Source organism: Prunus dulcis, chromosome 6, assembly GCF_902201215.1.
Source record: "Prunus dulcis chromosome 6, ALMONDv2, whole genome shotgun sequence".
In the NCBI taxonomy this organism is placed as follows: domain Eukaryota; kingdom Viridiplantae; phylum Streptophyta; class Magnoliopsida; order Rosales; family Rosaceae; genus Prunus; species Prunus dulcis.
Window position 1 is genome coordinate 13,169,020 of NC_047655.1, and position 4,698 is coordinate 13,173,717.

Here is a 4,698-nt window from a genome sequence, read left to right on the forward strand (position 1 = left end):
AGACATGTCCTATTTGATGAAACTGTGTTTCCATTCACATCTGTCCATCCAGTAAGTATTTCTTCATCTCAGTCTCTCCCTTCCTCTTCTTCTCCTCCATCTATTTCATTCACTAATACTGTCTTATCACCTATCCCTTCTCTTTCCATTTCCTCCCCTTCTCCATCCACCTATGAAGCCAATGAACCTTTGACTGCATTGCCTCCCAGTTCTTTGCCTGCTTCCCCTTCTGCTACATAATCAGCTACACAGTCTCCTCTCCTTGTGGATCCTGATTTTCAGCCTGAAAGTCTTCGTGTTGTCTTGCCTCTGCCACCTGTAAATTTGCATCCTATGACAACACGGTCTAAGAATGGCATCTCCAAGAGGAAGGCTTTTTCTGCTTCTACATCTATTGATTTATCTACAATTGAGCCTAGTTCTTTCAAGGCTGCTTCTCAATCACCGGAATGGCAATCTGCAATGAGGGAGGAAATTGAGGCTCTTCATGCTCAAGGTACTTGGGATTTGGTTCCTCTCCCAGCTCATAAGAATCTTGTTGGCTGTAAATGGGTTTATAGGATCAAGAAGAATGCAGATGGTTCTATAGCTAGGCATAAGGCTCACTTGGTTGCTAAGGGATTTAGTCAAGAGGAGGGTATTGATTATTATGAAACCTTCAGTCCGGTAGTTAAACCAACCACTGTTCGATTAGTTCTTGCCATTGCCGCTCAGTTTCAGTGGTCCTTACGGCAACTTGATGTTAAAAATGCGTTCTTGCATGGTGTTCTTCAAGAGAAGGTTTATATGACACAACCTCAAGGCTTTGAGAATAAGCATTATTCTTCTGATTTTGTTTGCAGACTCAAGAAGTCCTTGTATGGTTTAAAACAGGCTCCTCGTGCCTGGAATGAAAGATTTACTAGCTTCTTACCAATTGGGTTTTCAAGCTTCAAATGCGGATCCATCTCCCTTTATTCACCATTCGTCGCTTGGTACTGTGGTTTTGCTTCTCTATGTTGATGATATCATTCTTACTGGCAGTAATTCATCTCTTATTACATCTGTAATTAGTGCTTTAACTCAGGAGTTTGATATGAAGGATTTAGGCCAATTGACTTATTTTCTGGGGCTGCAAATTTCATATCAGTCTGCTGGCTTGTTTGTGTCTCAAACTAAGTATATCAAGGAACTGCTTGAGAGGGTTGATTTGCAGGATTCAAAACCGTGTCCTACTCCTTGTCTTCCTTATCACAGACTATTGAAAGATGATGGCAAACCTTATTCTCATCCAGAGCAGTATAGAAGCATTGTTGGTGCTCTGCAGTACCTCACTTTCACAAGGCCAGATATTGCCTTCTCAGTGAATCAAGCTTGTCAATTTATGCATAATCCTATGGAATCTCATGTTGTGGCAGTTAAGAGAATCCTGCGGTATTTGAAAGGAACCATTGATTTTGGCATTTGGTTTAAGCCTGGTCTTCTTCATCTGCACGCTTATAGTGATGCTGACTGGGCTGGGGATCCTAATGATCGCAGATCTGTTTTGGGGTTTATTGTTTACTTGGGCTCTAGTCCTATTTCTTGGGCTTCTAAGAAGCAACATATTGTCTCTCGTTCGTCCACTGAGGCAGAATATAGGGCTTTGGCGATTGCTGCTGCTGAACTTGCATGGATCAGACAGTTGTTCTGTGATCTGCATGTCCCATTACATGTTCCTCCTTTAATTCATTGTGACAATATCTCTGCTATTGCTCTCTCTTCCAACCCAGTATTTCATTCCCAAATGAAACATCTACAGATTGATTATCATTTTGTCCAAGAACGAGTCATTTGAGGTGATTTACTTGTGCAACATGTCTCTTCTGCAGACCAATTTGCTGACATTCTCACTAAGGGGCTGTCTATTCCTTTATTCCAGCATCATTGTTCCAATCTCATGCTTGGCTCCTCCAAGCATGAGATTGAGGGGGCATGTAAAGATATCAAAGGTCCTAATTCTACCACGTGTCAGAAGATTGTAGAAGAGAGTTGTTGAAATACTGTTAGATTGTTAGGCAATTTTAGCAAAAGAGTTAGCGTTCTGTTAAAGAAGTTAGAAAGGTTAAGAGGTTAGAAACGTGTACACAAAGCTTTGACAAGCTAGTATAAAAACCATCACTGTACTGTGTTGATAAATCAATGAATGAATACATCAATTCTTCTCCTAAGATTCTCTGCTTCTCCCTGTTAAAATTCTGTTCAATATTGCTATTCTCACAGTAACCTCCATTATAGTGGCCAACTTCTTTCACACACAAAGGAGAAATAATAATTCTGCTAAGAGTACAAAAATCGCAAGCATCACCACATTCTTTTGCCATTTTGTTGTGACATCTGACATGTATGAGGCGCTGACACCATAGGCAATGCCATGTAGGAGAAGCATCAAGGAGAGGAACACTACATGGCTCCTCACAATAAAAACAGAAGGCCGAGATCTCCGGATTATCATGCACATTAACCCATCTTTCGGACCAGTGGTGTCGGACATGGGTAAAACCAGCTCGTGCCACACACTTGCAATCCCTTACTGCGTACTGAGAACAATAGAAATGAGCTGCTACACCACAAACAGAGCAATGATGAACAGGAGTGCGATAAGAGGCTTTTGTTCCTTGGTTATGAAGAAACACCAAGGAAGTCAAGCAAACACAAGAAGTGGATGGCTGTTCACCGTTAGTCATATCTTCCATCCACGTATGATGTGATAAAGGAACTTTTAGCTTTTTCAGACTTCTTTCTTTGCTCTAGCTGCAGCTTTAACCCAATTTAGAGATGTCCTTTTCTGCCATTTAAGAAATGCAAAGATGATGGCTAGAAGCCCAAATGACCCAGTGACCAGCCATACCAAAAGAAATGGACCATACCCATCCAGGCTGGTCACTACCCTTGCAAGTTAAATGCCCAAATCAACCATCATGACCTAGTTTTTTCACTTCCAGTATCGTTTCTTGTCCCAGATTACAATACCGTTCCTTTTCCAGGATTAAAAACTTGAAATTTCTCTGCAACATAAAGATTATGTATATGAAACCTGATTGTGAAATGAATTCATGTAAGAGAAAGGAAGTGATTAGCATGCACAGAACAGACCAATTAAACAAGGCAATAATTAAATTTGACCTGACTAAGAGTCTAACAGAATGGGAAAAGGTGGGCATGTGAGCGAGGGAAATCATTGTAAGGCATTCTAGAAGTATAAAATTATAAACGAATAAGATAATATAAAACGATAACATGGCAACAATTTCGAGGCTCAAGCTAAGCTTGTTGCTCAGGATCAAAAGCAAAACAAAGAGGACAAACTAATGATCAACGTTACTTCTCAAATAAGCTTACAACAAGAGCACTAATAAATCTATCTATCTATCTTTTGAGTTGCCTAACATCGTTGTACAATAGCTGAACCACAGGAATTTCATCTGTTCAAATTCATGTGTTTTAGTTTTAGCTATAGCATGGATTAAATGAAGAATGTTCAAATTCTCCATGACGAATGTTCAAATTTCATGTGTTTTAATTTTGCCATAACAATAACAACAGATAATAATAATAATAAAAAGTCTTCAATCTGCTACATCAACAAATTCAAACAAAAAATCAAACCTTTCAGCATAATGAAAACATGAAACGATCAAATGTCAACAAATTCCATAGAGAAAGAGTGCGATCTAGAGCTGGAGGATGCATTTTAAATAAATCCAAACTAGATCTGCAAAATGAAAATACCTCAAGAGGATGAACAGAAACCCTAGGAATTGAGAAAGTGAACGTGCAAGCCATCGAACGAGCGAAAGAAAAAGAGAGGACTTTCGAGCTTGCGAAAATTTTGGTCGAAAATCCAAAATAATGTGAGAAAGGGAAAATAATTAATAATTAAAAATAATATGATTTAGAAAATAATAATATTAATTTCATTCAGACAAGACATGTTACGAGCAAAGGCAGACGAAAAGGAGGAGGAGAGAGAGAGAAAAGGGTGGGATTTTCAGTTTTGCCTACGCAACGAACACGGCCTACCTTTGCCTTTGCCTTAGGCCATAGTAAATGCGCTTGTGTGGGTGGGTGCCCCAACTTACGGAAAGGTCCTTGGTTTTGTTTTGTTTTCTACTTAAAATTACGTGCCTCTTCCCTTTGTGTTTCACGCCCCACTCCCCATAACTTGAATCTCCAAGGTCGGATTCAAGATTCTCGGTATTATACTACTCTTACTATATTTTGGTACCACAAATCGAAGAAGCAATGCTTCTTATTTCAAATCGAAGTCCATAATGTCATCGGTTGTGAGTGGTACTGTAATCTCATCAATCTCTTTCTTGTATTCAAGATCTGCGTAATGAACTCAGAACTATGTGTGTATATATATATATATATATCTTTCCATGAAGGAAATCATGTTGACGAAGAGGCTATGATGACAGCAGCTGTGTGGTGGTGGTGGTGGTATGGCAGCGGTGGATGCTGGTGTTAGGATAATATTCAATAGGGGTGGTTGCGGTTCGGTAACCGCGAATTTTTACTCAAACCGCAAACCGACCGACTATTTGCGGTTTGTTGATTTTTGAAACTGCAAACCGACCGCGTTTTGCGGTTTAAAACCGCAAATTCTCAAGCATTCACAAAAATATAAATTTACAACCTAAATAAATAAATACACAACCTCAATTTCTCAAGCAT

General features: G+C 39.4%; 1 long non-coding RNA gene across 1 annotated transcript; it reads right to left on the reverse strand.

The window, feature by feature from the left end:
* Positions 1–2,122: 2,122 nt before the first annotated feature.
* LOC117632584 lies at positions 2,123–3,806 on the reverse strand. Its single transcript, XR_004586489.1, has 2 exons — positions 3,751–3,806; positions 2,123–3,055 (listed from the first exon to the last, which is right to left on the reverse strand). It is a non-coding gene; the product is annotated as an uncharacterized LOC117632584 (long non-coding RNA).
* Positions 3,807–4,698: the final 892 nt, after the last annotated feature.